This window comes from Narcine bancroftii, chromosome 1 (assembly GCF_036971445.1).
Source record: "Narcine bancroftii isolate sNarBan1 chromosome 1, sNarBan1.hap1, whole genome shotgun sequence".
Lineage (NCBI taxonomy): Eukaryota > Metazoa > Chordata > Chondrichthyes > Torpediniformes > Narcinidae > Narcine > Narcine bancroftii.
In genome coordinates, this window is record NC_091469.1 from 346229594 (window position 1) to 346243047 (window position 13454).

Here is a 13454-nt window from a genome sequence, read left to right on the forward strand (position 1 = left end):
ATTGAACCTTTAGCTTAATTAATAAGGCAGGGAAGGAATATAAAAGATATTGAAATAGGATTGGATGAATTTAAGATAAGTTTATTTGCGGATTATATATTGATTTACTTAACTGAAACATGGGAGTCATTGAAAGTGTTACAGGGGAGGTTAATACAATATTGTGAATTATCGGGATATAAGGTGAATTAGAATAAAAATTAACTTTTGCCATTGTCTGAGGCTGAATTGAGAAATTCGTAATCAGGGTAAAATATCTGGATATACTCCTTTGTATCAGAATAAATGATTGTCTTTTATGGTTAATAATTACCTTCTTGAGATTTGGGATCAGAAAGGGATTAAGATGATAAATAATTGTTATGAATTGTCTTTTTTTATCATTTGAAAGAATGAAGGAAAGGTATCAAATACCACCTCATACTCTTTTTTTGTTATTATTGAATTAAATCAATATTACATGATTATTTTGAGAAGAATTTACTTTTACCTAAAGAGTCAAAATTTGAAATGTTGGTTTGTGATGGAGGGAAGAAAAGTTTTGCTTCTGAAATGTATAAATTATTGCAGCACAAAATGCCTAAATTTGGTTTGCATAAATCAAGGCTTAAATGGGAGAAAGATTTGGGAATTGATTTTGATAGATATCATTGGAAAATTATTTGTAATTATAGTATGACAAAATTAAAAATGTTAGATATAGGCTTGTTACATAATTTTATACATCAATTATACTTGACTGGAGCATTTGAAAATATATAATGTGAGTCATTCTGATTTGTGTTTTTGATGTAATGGTCAGAGAGGTATGTTTCTACATTCAGTATGGTCTTGTGATAAGATTAAATCTTTTTAGTCTTGGGCTAAGGATTGTTTACAGAATATTTGGAAAATAAAATGTTCTTTACATACAAATTATTTTTTAATTGGGGATATTAGTAAGTTTGGTTTGTTATATAAATTGGATAAATTCTAATTAACCTTTTTGAGATTGGCATTGGCAGTGGCGAGGAAAGGTATAGCTATTTCGTGGAATTAAGGACTTGTATTCCAATGGAGAAGATAGTGTATAATTTAAGGGATAAATGTATTTAAAAAAATTTGGAGCCCATATTTGGATTATTATAATTTGAAAATTTGAAGATGGAGATCGGGTTGTAGTGCGGTTTCCTTATTCCACAATATAAGAATTGATATTTGGAATGCTCCTCTTTTTCTTTTTTTTTCTCTTTTTAGGGATTAGTGGCTATAGGGGTAAGATTGGTGGGTTGGGAGGGGAGTGGGGGGTTTTAAGAGTTTTTTCTTAGCTTTTTGTTAGGTTTTCCTATATATAAACCATGTTAGAATTATAATATAGTGTATTATCTTTATAATCATGGTTGTTTTTCTTTTAAAATATTTAAAAAAAAACAAATTCTGAACTGATACAAACAATTTTCCTTCACCCTTTCTTTCAATATGATGGACTTAAAAGATTAATTCATTGCAAAAACATTACAATAATACCAAAGAATGATTGTTTGAATATATTACAGCACCAAATCATAATCAAAATACAGTACAACTCCAATTATTCAAAATCATATTAGCCAAAATCTGCATTAATCCAAACTTTTTTGGAGCCAGAAGTAATGTCTGTTCACCTCCAAAACATTTCAGAAAAATGAGAATACGCAAAACAATCAGAAATCCTCAGTTATTCAAAATTTGTTTGGAGCCAAACTGACCTCACAGGTTGAAAGAAAATTCACCTGACATGAAATTAGAATAACCATTGTCCCATTGCAGGTAAGTCCCTGCCCTCTTTCTTTCCCTTTATTCTTTACCTACCCTTATTGACTTTTTTCTCTAACTCTCCCTTTCAAACTGCATGCCATTGATTCCCAGCTGCAAACAGTCAGAAGAATCCCTTGTCCCAGCGTCATTAAAGAGAGTGGCCTCCCAAAAAGGAATGTCACCTCTGGCTCCCGGACAGGTGCTGGACCTTGGTGGGGAGGCGTCAGTGATAATCAGCAGCATTTGGGAGGGGGAATGTTCGCAGGTGAAGGCTGGGTCTGTATTGGGCTCCAAAATCAAGAACCAGGATGCAAAGCTGGAACAGACCCTGCCAGAATGGGCCCTCGGGGAAACAAGAGCCTGCAGACTTGCCAGTGAGTGTTCTACCAGTCCGGAAAGCATTCCTGGGGATTGGTGGCGGTGGTGGGGATATGTCGGAGATAGGCCGTGGCGGTTGGGAGGTCTCGGAGATGGGCGGCTGCATTGGGAATCAGCGGCTGCCAGCTTTTTTTGGTGAGGTTAAAATTATTTTAGTGTTTAAAAAGCTTTCCCTTGTTGTTTATTGTTGTTGCGACTGGGCCATTTTTAAAAAATGACCAGTTATCTGAAAAACCAGTCTTCCAAATTATCCATTTTGGATCATCAGATTTGGACTGTAGTATTCCACGACTTTCCTGTTTTCAGTATTAATTTTTAATTTTTAATTGTATGCAGCATCTTTATTTCATGGAAAATCCTGATAACCTCAAGAGTTATAAATTAATGACATCAGTAATCATCCTTGTGGAATTTCTGCGGCAGTTTAGCTGGTTTTGTGGTGGAGTCAAGCTTAAATAGTATAGATTGGAGAGGAAGTTGTATCTGAACGTATGATTTTCATAAAAGCTTATGAAAGATCCAACAAGTGATAGAAAAAAAAAGTCTACCATTACTCTGAGGTATGTATTACTTCGAAACAGACCCTTTTGGGACATTGTTTCGTCTTGACAATACTCTTAATTTTTTCCTTTTATTTTCCTTAATGAAAAACATCCCTCTAACATTCTTTAACATTAATATTCTTTTTGTATAATCCTCCATCTATAATACAATTTTAATGGCAAAAGTTCATGCTTTTTTTTTAGAATTTGCAGTCATGCGATGAATCACTAAGAACTACTACAGACCTACAGGAAAGGTTTGAGCTTAATCTCTGCATATTAATTTGTAATGGCTTGCTACCCATGTAGATCCTTCTGCTACTAGATAGCTTGAGGACTATAGAAGCAAAATTCAAATTGATGGCAAGAGAAATAGTGGTGGAAAAAATAAGTTTTTTTTTATTTTCATGAAGAGAGCGGATATGATCTCAAACTCAATTTGTCCAAGGGTGGCAGAAACAATATTTAATCAAAAATCTAAAAAGAGAATCAAATTGAGGGAAATAATTTGAGGGATTGTGAGAGGGACTGGGACCGAAAGGGTACTGAATTTGTTCTACAAGCAGACGCCATGGACATGATGGGCTAAATGACATCACCCTGAACTGTAATTCCATTCAAAATAGAAGAATTAAATCACTGATAAAGTGGCACAAAAAAGTGTAGTGGTCAGCCAAATGCTATTACAGTGCCAATGACATAGGTGCAAATCTGGTGTTGTCTGTAAAATCTTTGTACATTCTCCCCATATTCCCATTTCCTCCTGGTGCTCCAGTTTCCTCCCATGTTCCAAAGACATACCAGCTAGTAGGTTAATTGGTCTCATGGGCTTACTTGGGTGGCATGGATTAGTGGGCCACAAAGGTCTGTAACTGTCCTGTATCTCTGAATTTAACTTTGACAGATGAATTGAATTGGCTCCTATCTTGATGAAGATGATAGCGTAGGCTCAGTGAATGTCAGATGCACAATCTAAGGTAACCATAACAACAATTATGACACACCAATAACATTAGTAATATGCTATATTCAATGTCCTCTTTTAAGTTTACATCATTGAACTCAAAGTCATGAAGTTACATTTTTGCCTTCTTTGCAATTAAAAGAGTTAATCAACCACAAATCTGTTTTCAGTGAATATCAGACGTATCTCCCAAAATATTCAACTCACTGGTCTGTTACTGCATTTCACTAAATCAATTGTATCAGGTGTCTGTATTTAGGTTATATTATTTGATATATTAATCCAGATGGATTAATCTAACAGGCCAAAATGCTGGAAAAACTCTGCATTTCATTGTAAATTACAATAATCACAGTATCTGCAATCTTTTGTCCTTCACAAGTGAAGTGCAATACTATCAAGGATATTAGATTAAAATGCCTGCAAGGCCATGCTTTCTCTAGATAATTGTACCTCCACATACAGTATTATTTGCAAAATGATCATACAAGAATCTAACAGCCTAAGGCAATGTTTTGTTGATTTTCCTCCCACATGCAAGTATTGAAGGTTTTTAACTGAAAAGCTGAAGTTTTGTGTGGGAGATTACAAATAGAAGTGTGACATGTCAAATTTAATCTTCCAGCACTTACGATGTTTAATGTTCTAATCATTTTACATTAACCATCTCATATCAAATTGCAAGGCAACGAGTTTCCTTGATCATAATTGCATATAAATCACTTCAAACTTTATGGAGGTTTGTGTGCCAAAGGGATGATGCCAAAATGTCGAAAGAGCTCACTTGTTTTCAGTGGCATGTATAAAACTTGCAGTCAATATCATTATCTTGTGGACTGGTGTCTTAGCTTCAGACCCTCTCATTTCCCAATGCAGCATTAGCGTAGGTCAGAGATCTTCCAAATCCTTGGGCCTTTCAAGTATATGATGAGATAGAAAAACATTGCATGTTGAAGTTGGAAGCACCTAATTCTGCTCACAATCAGAAGGTGTAGGAAAGATTAATAAAGTATCAAGATCTAGAGACTCCTGTTATGTTCAGTCTCCAGTTTCTTGGGTCATGCTGCACAAAGACTTATTGATGTAGAAAATGCCTATAAACCCAGTAAACCATTTAGGCTCGCCCTTAACATGGGCTGTGGCTATGATATTGAAGATAAAGGATTTTTTGTTGACTACTGCTCAAGAAATTAAGGGCATTTATGCCTATTCATGCTTCAGTGTAAGCAAGTGACAACCCAGCACTGACAAAACTTTAACTTCTGCAGATCAGATGAAGGGTGATCAAACTAAAATATTAACTTTGTTTTTTTTATTTTACTTTACTTTATGACCATTTCCAAAACTTTTGGGTTTTATTTCAGATTTCCAACATCTGTTTTTTTATTGATTTTCAATCAATAAATCTTGATGATTTCATTTTATTAAAAAAGTTCACAATTTTACTGATGCTTGCCAGAATATTTGAATATATTTTTTCTATAATAAACAGTAACTTTCAAATTGGATATCTTTATTTCCTGTGGTTTATATATCTGTAGTCCCTGGTGGTAAATTTTCCAGCACACAAGTCATGGCTGTAGGTCCAGAAATATGTTTTCCATCTGAGCTGACATTTCAGTCCACAGCTTTCAAATGCAATTTGAAACTAAAGAGAAAATAAAAGTTCCCTATCTGATGGCACTACCTAAAATAAGTAAGAGAATATTCTGGCCTCTTGTCCAACTAATTTGATAAAGTCATTGAATAGATTGCCAAGATACTTTATCTTTTCTCTGCTTGTTGAACTTTGACGAGCATAGATTAACTATAGCATTTCCTTCAGTTTTACCAGAGATCTAAATTTCAATATTTTGTTACATCATGAAATGTGCAAGATCGATGCAAATTCTTTCTTTGCCCATTTACTTCTGGGAAAGTCAGTTGATTGACAAAGGAATCCCGACTCCAGAATTCTCTCAAGTGGTGCAAGAATTTCTGAGAATGCACTAAATAGCAATTAAGAGATGATTTATGCAGATTTTGCCAAAAGTTTTGCTGTATATCTCTTGGAAATAATTGAAGAAATTTACACCTAGTATCTTTGCAGTATAAATCCAGGAATATATCAGTTACATAGGATATTCCTCTGGTACCAATATAATCATTATTACATTGTATAATTTCAAGAAATGCACAGCCATAGCTCTGCGTTAATTTGCATCTGTGTCATTTCAACATGATTTCTTTCTGATTGGAAATACATACATGAGTTTCAAACTAAAACAAGGCTCTCTGGGATATACAATATCAAAGAATGAATTAAGTTAACCCAAGGTGAAGTATTTTAAGATTCTAGTTCTGAAAGAGGAAGCAAAAGAATAATTGCCTAACAGTTGCCATCCCAGCAGAGCCCGAGCCTTGTTGAAGTTGTGCTTGTGAAAGTTGTAGATGATTTTCTGAACATTAAAATAGTTTCAAAATTTTAGGCATGGAGATAACTAACATTCCTGAATCCACTCCTCAGAGCCAACTGGTGCAAATCCAAAAATAAATATTTAATTATTCTTTGGTTGGAACTGACAAATTTTAATTATGACCAGTTTATTGATTTGGTTAAGATTAAAAAAAAACCATAATACTTCCAAACAATTTGATTCTTATAAAAATGTCTCTGATTTCAGCTTAGTCAATCAATTTTTGCCCATTATTTTCAATTCAAATTTATTAGGCCAAAACATAACTGCTTATATTATGTTGTGTGCAAGAAGGTAAAGGAAGTGATATTAGATCCATCTCATTCCTGGGCAGGTTGCCCAGCAATGTAGGAGGTCCCTGTACATTCTCCTTCACAGAAATTCAGGACCCAAAGAACCCTTTCTGGCGAGGCAGAGTTTCACATGCACCCCCTCCAATCTCATCTATTGCATTTGATGCTCTCAATGTGACCTTCTCTCATTTAGCAAGACCAACATTATGCTCAGTGCACCTTAGCTGCCTTGACTACCCAGTTCCGAGCCATTTTAACTCTCTCCTCATTTTAACACTGACCTGCTCAGGGTGAAACCAAGCACAAACTAGAGAAACACCACCTCATATTTCCCTTGTGTGGTCTATAGCTCCATGGCATGAACACTGAATTCTATAAATTCAGGTAATCTGCTTCCCCAGTGTTCTATAATTTAATAATTTTAATGCAGTGATTCAGCATGATAACAGGATACAAGTCCATGCATCCAAATATACCCATGTCATCAATTAACTAACTAATCTGTATGTTTTTGGAATATGGGAGGAAAACAGGGTACCTGAAGGAATCACACGGGGACACAGGGACAAGATAGAGATACCTTAAAGACAGTGGCAAATTCGAAATAGAGTCACTGCTACACTAACTGTGCAGCCCAAAAATGCTAAAACCCAGGATTGAACTAGAGACCTCCTAACTGAGCCACTTTCCCTCTCCTTCTGATCCATCCAGTTCTTCTCTCACATCCCTTTCTTTCCAAGTAATTTCCCAGCTCTCATTACCAAGTTTATTTTCCCTATCCAACCTGGTTCCACCTGCGTCCCAATAGAACACAGTGCCCACTATACTTCCTTTATCTAGCTCCACTCATTATCCTTTCTTATTTCCCTTTCTTGCCTCCACTAACCATCTTCTAGCTTCTATCCCTCCTTCCATCCTTCCCTCGCAACTATGCCCATCAATCCTTTCTTATGTGGATCCAGCTATCACACTTGGCAGCTCTTGTTACACTCTTTCCCTCATTTCCTTATGTCAACTACTTCCTCTTTACATTTTAAGACCTGATGCAAGGACTCGACCTGAAACATTGACCATCCTTTTTTTTTTCATCACAGATACTGCCTAACTGTAGCTCTTCTGTAACTGTTCCTCCAGTAGCTCTTTATTTCGCAGTCTCCTATGTCTCAAATTGACAACATTATTCATCGCATTGGATTGAATCAAGCTCTGGCTTTGACTTTGCTACTTCCAATGTGCTGAATAAACTGGAACAGTGAAGTACAAAAGAACAGACAAAATAGGAGTATGGATTAGAAATAGAAAATGTTGGAAGTACTCAATTTTGGAGAGAACAGGTGTAAAAGATGAGATGACAAAAATAACAACTAAAAGACTGGGTAAGCGAGAGTACAAATGACTAATGTTCCAAAGACCAACAAAATGTTCTTGGATGAGATGGATAACAATGTATTCAAAGGCTGTTGTCTGCCTCTTCATCAAGTACTTTCCCTGAAGCACGTCTAAAAAAATGTTTCTCTTTGATCATGCTTTTGTCATCTAGTCTAATGTCCCTTTGCATCTCTCCTGTGAGTTGACTTCTGGTGTTTTGCCACTTTAATGGCAGTTGATAAATCTGTTGTTTTCCTTTAGTGAAATTAAGGCTGCAAGAAGAAAACATTAAAAGGGTTACAGGGTGAATTGAAAGGAATGTAAAATAGTGTCATGTGGCAGAGAGAGGCTGAAATAATCAGTAAAGAGAGAACACAATGATGGGGTGAGGAGGCAACTTTCATGATAGTTATGGCAGAATGGTGAGTGGAGTGGTAATGGAAGGGAAGGCAGATGAAAAGCTCAGGTGATGAGAGATACCAAGGCTCAGAAGAGCAAGGAATGGTGAGAAAGGAGTGGGAACATTTAAACAAAATCTAAGAACTTCAATGCACCCAATTTCTTGCAATTCAAGATACTTTCCTTTAATCAGAGTTTGGATTTATTTTTATTTTGATGTACTAAATGGGTGCTGTGTTTATGTTTAAGTTTTAATTGAGGGTACTCATAAAACCTGCTAAATGAGTAAAACATCTCAAATGAATCATAAATACAATTCAAATCAATCCCCTTCCATTGAAATATTGCCTTGAATGTTTTCATAGTAGACTGTATGCTGGCAAATGAATTGGTGACTTCAATACAATCTCTATGGCAGTCAGCAAGGCATTTGCCATTATTAATCACATAGCATGCTGCAAGTAAACCCATGCCATTGTGACAAGTAGTTTCTTGGGTCTCCAGAGATGCAGGGATCTATGTGTACTGTGATTGCATGCATTAAATACTGATACACGAGAATGACAATTGCAATGTATATAGTAGTACAAAAAGTTCAGAGTGTAAATTATTAAGGTTTGAGTTAGGACACTTTAATTCATCTCTGCTTGACACCTTACTGTGGATCTTGCTCATACTCTAACTGCAAGGCAGATTTTAGCATTTTGCATGCTAAATCGTCTGTGAGAACAATGCAATTGTGTTGGCGCACATCTCTTGTGGCAAACCGGCCCCGCTAGTATCACCATGCTGATGGGGCAACCGCGGGAAGATCTCGCTGTCGGGGATCCTCAGTGCCTCATGGCTTAGGCCAAAGCATGCACCTCAGGCGAATCTAATGATGTCACTGCTAGCATGGGAAAGACCTCACGCCGCTCTTAAAGGGCACACGGGAAGTTTGAATATATCAGTTCAAATGAAACCCCTCAGCATCCTGTGGTGTGTTTTAGAGTTAGTAGCTGCTGCTACATTGGTGACTCCAGCAAGTCCAGACTGATTTCTGGCCTCCTGACCGGAGGAAGGTAAATACCTCACTCTCAAAAGCCGCCTCCTCCTCGGGACCTTCGGCATATCCTGTCGGCAGCACGCCGGCAGGCTCCTACACCTGATGGTCTGGGCCATACAACCCCATCTGCCTTCATGGATGAGATGCTCACACTGGCAGAGGGCCACAGACCCTCCCTGTTGTCTGAATAGGCTTTCCTTGAGCAGATGCCAGAGGACATCCAACTCCAGCTGGCAGATGAGGATTTCTCGGATCCAGGGAGAGTCATAGACTGCGCGGAAGTGAGAAAATGAGGCCACCCTTAGCCAGGTCACTCATCCTGGACCCAGCCAGCTGCAGGCAACCCCCACCCCCACTCCAAGCACAAATAGGAAGAGCCCCACTCCACCTGGTGTTTCTACCATCAATGCTGGGAGTCCAAGCCTGCAAGTGCAGGAAGCCCTGTTTGTTTTAGGGAAATGACCCAGCCACCTGCCGTTGATGGCTGCAATGGCTGGCCACACTAGCAGCCTACTGCGTGTGATCGATAAGACCAGTGGCCGACATTTCCTGGTAGACACCAGAGCAGAGCTGTGTGTGCTTCCCCCAACTGCCCTCAAGACCCGCACCTGAGCACGAGGCACGAGCACCTGAGCACAGATCCTCCATCAAGACTTTCGGCACACACAGCACACAGATTCAGATTGGCAAGGATAGATTTTGCTGGAAGTTCGTACTGGCCATGATGGACACAGCGCTGCTGGAAGCCGATTTTCTCCAGGCGCACAGCCTGTTGGTGGACAACAAAGGCAAGCAGTTGGTGCATACCTGCACCTTCCAATCCATCCGCCTCGATTCCACAAACATGAGCGACCCAGGAATAGCTTCCATTAGTGCCCCCAAGGATAAATACTCTCGCATACTCAATAAATTCCCCACCATCCTGCAGCCACAGTTCATTTCCGCTGTGCCCCAACATGGTGTCCACCTCCACAATTTGACTCAGGGTCCCCCAGGCCAAAGCCAGACATTTTCCCCCTGAGAAGCTACAACTGGCAAAGGAGGAGTTCTCCTGACTACAGGAGCTGAGGATCGTCTGCAGCTCAGATAGCCCTTGGGCCTCTCCCCTCCACATGGTCCCGAAGGCTTCTGGGAGTTGGAGCCCATGCGGCCTCAATGATGCGACCACACTGGACAGATACTCCATCCCACATACATAGAACTTTACAGCCAACTTGCATGGAGCTTGAGTGTTCTCAAAGGTCGACCTAGTATGGAGATACCATCAATTCCCAGTCCACTCCAACGATATCAGCAAGACTGCCATCATCACTCCTTCTGGCCTATTTGAGTTTCTGCGGATGCCCTTTTGCCTTAAAAATGCAGCCCAGACCTTTCAATGGCTGATGGACGTAATGGGCAGTGTCCTGGATTTCATGTTTATGGGAAGCTTTTACAAGCTTACAGAAGGCTACTAAGAAGATCATTAGGAAGGAAAGAAATTAACTTTGAAAGGAAGCTTGCAAATACTACTAAAAAGAATTAAAATGAGGTGAAAGTACATATGGTACTGATAGAAAATGATAGTGGAGAAATTGTAATGGGAGATAAGGAGATGGCAGAGAAATTTCATTAATATTTTCCATTATTCTTCACTGTGGAAGACATAGGAATATAGCTGACTTTCTAGGTATCAGGGAAGAGAAATGAGTGCAGTCACAATCACCAGAGAAAAGGTGCTTGGGAAGCTAAATGGACTAAGAGTAGATAGACCTCCCAGACCAGACGGAATGATCCCTCAGGTTCTTAAAGAAGTAGCTAAGCAGATTGTGGAGATATTAGTAAGAATCTTTCAAGAATCAAAGGTTGGAAATTTAAAGGTCATGTACTTTGGTAGAAAGAATAAAAGGTCAGACTATTATTTGGATTGCAAGAAAATGAATAATTTAGAGTGCAAATTATTTGGGTGTCCTCATATAGTATACCCTAAAGGTTAACCTCCACATGGAGTCACTGGTGAAGAAAGTGAATGTAACGTTGGGCATTCACTGGATTGAAGATCAGGGATTTGATGTTGAGACACTTTTATGCACTGGTCAGTCCTCATTTGGAGTACAGTGTAGAGTTTTGGGCTCCTTATTTAAGAAAGTGCTGGAATTGGAGAATATTCAGAGAAGATTTACAAGAAGGATTCCTGGAATTAATGGGTTAGCATGTAAGGAACATTTTATAGCTCTTGGACTGTATTCCTTGGAGTTCAGAAGAATGAGGGGGAACCTCATAGAAGCATTTTAAATTCTGAAAGGCCTGGACAGAATAGATGTGGTAAAGTTGTTCCCTCTGGTAGGTGAGGGCACAACTTCTAGATTAAAGAGTGCTCATTTAAAACAAAGAGGAAGAGAAATTTCTTCAGCCAAAGAGTGGTGAACCTTTGTAATTGCTACCCCCAACTGTGGAGACCAAGTCATTGGGTGTATTTAAGGCAGAGATCGATAGGCATCTGAATAATCAGGGTATCAAAGGTTATGGGGAGAAGTCAGGGAGTGGGGCTGAGTGGGAGAATGGATCAGCTTATGATAGGATGGTGGAGTGGACGCTTCACCAAATTGCCTATATCTTGTGGACTTGTTACAAATAGCAACAATGGTGCATTAATATAATAAGTGCTATAATTTGTGAGGACTAAATGCAGCCACATTCAAGCATAAAGTCTTTTTAATCTGTGCACAAAAAACACACATATAACCTACTGAATAATACTATTCATTCATCTCTGCTTTATATAAAAAAAATAATTTGCCTTCAATAGTTTTAACATTATACAGCATCTTCAACTTTCTTTCCCACTCACTTAATCTGCCAGGAAAAGAGTGAAGTACAGTTTCAGAGATTTGGCAAGTTTCCCACAGCCCAAAATAAAATGATCTGAGGTTCAAATCTCGTGCCATTGGCTCTTCCTCTGACTTCTCTGATTGTATATTCTTTCTTCTTCTTTGGCTTGGTTTCGCGGACGAAGATTTATGGAGGGGGTAAAAAGTCCACGTCAGCTGCAGGCTCGTTTGTGGCTGACAAGTCCGATGCGGGACAGGCAGACACGATTGCAGCGGTTGCAAGGGAAAATTGGTTGGTTGGGGTTGGGTGTTGGGTTTTTCCTCCTTTGCCTTTTGTCAGTGAGGTGGGCTCTGCGGTCTTCTTCAAAGGAGGTTGCTGCCCGCCAAACTGTGAGGCGCCAAGATGCACGGTTTGAGGCGATATCAGCCCACTGGCGGTGGTCAATGTGGCAGGCACCAAGAGATTTCTTTAGGCAGTCCTTGTACCTTTTCTTTGGTGCACCTCTGTCACGGTGGCCAGTGGAGAGCTCGCCATATAACACGATCTTGGGAAGGCGATGGTCCTCGATTCTGGAGACGTGACCAATTGTATATTAATCATACTTAGAGACACTCTCTGTCTTTCATTAGATGGTTCCCATTCCTTCAAAATGCAGAATGTTTGAGATTTCCTGCAACAGTTAAATGCAATGACTGTTAAGCATGAAAGGTCAATGTGTTCCTCCAGTCTTCACCGTGTCACATTTTATTATCTTCCCTGAATGTGAACAACAGCTCACGGAAAGTAATTGCTTGAACTCAAATCCCTATTGAGCGATGCCTAGATGGCTACATAAAATGCATTTTGCCCACTACCCTGTCACAGTTCCTCTGTGCTCAAACAACAATTTTAAACAGAGATCACACAGCAGAGAGCAGAAAACATTGGCATGATTTGTTATCCAAGAGGTTAACAAATTAGAAAGTTATAGACCAAGAAATTGGTTCACACTCTCGCTATGCATGAGAAGGATGCCAAAATCTACACCAGGAGACAAAGCCTCCCTAGGACTGAAAGACATGACAACTTCCTTATCTTTCACTTTCTGATTTTGCCCACTAGTTATCAAAGTTGCACCTATATTTCACAGGAGACAGAATTACCTGGTAAATTTCACACAGATGCCACTTATTTAAAAAAAAAATTAAAATACAAAGGATGGATGTTAAGAAATGGCTGGACATAAATTTACTTTTTCAGAATTTTCTGCTTTATTTCAAACACAGTGTTTAGTCCACCACAAAGGATCTGCTGCTAAAGGACACAATATTCACTGTCCAATTTCCAAATATTCCGATCAGAATATGCAAGGAACATGAATTCATAACTTTGACCACATGTGATTAAATGTAACAAAAATACACTTTTTTTTTCGAGGTAGGA

The 13454-nt window shown here is 38.8% G+C and overlaps 1 long non-coding RNA gene across 4 annotated transcripts in view; it reads right to left on the bottom strand.

Moving 5' to 3' along the window:
* Positions 1-13454, bottom strand: part of LOC138752485 (uncharacterized) — a 189466-nt gene that overhangs the window by 75043 nt on the left and 100969 nt on the right. The window contains exon 1 of one of the 4 annotated variants that reach the window (XR_011350687.1): positions 3531-3663. The exons of 2 other annotated variants lie outside the window; for them this stretch is intronic. This is a non-coding gene — a long non-coding RNA (uncharacterized lncRNA). Of the gene's footprint in view, positions 1-3497; positions 3664-13454 lie in introns of those variants that run through there. One more of the 4 variants, XR_011350693.1, reaches the window with a different exon arrangement.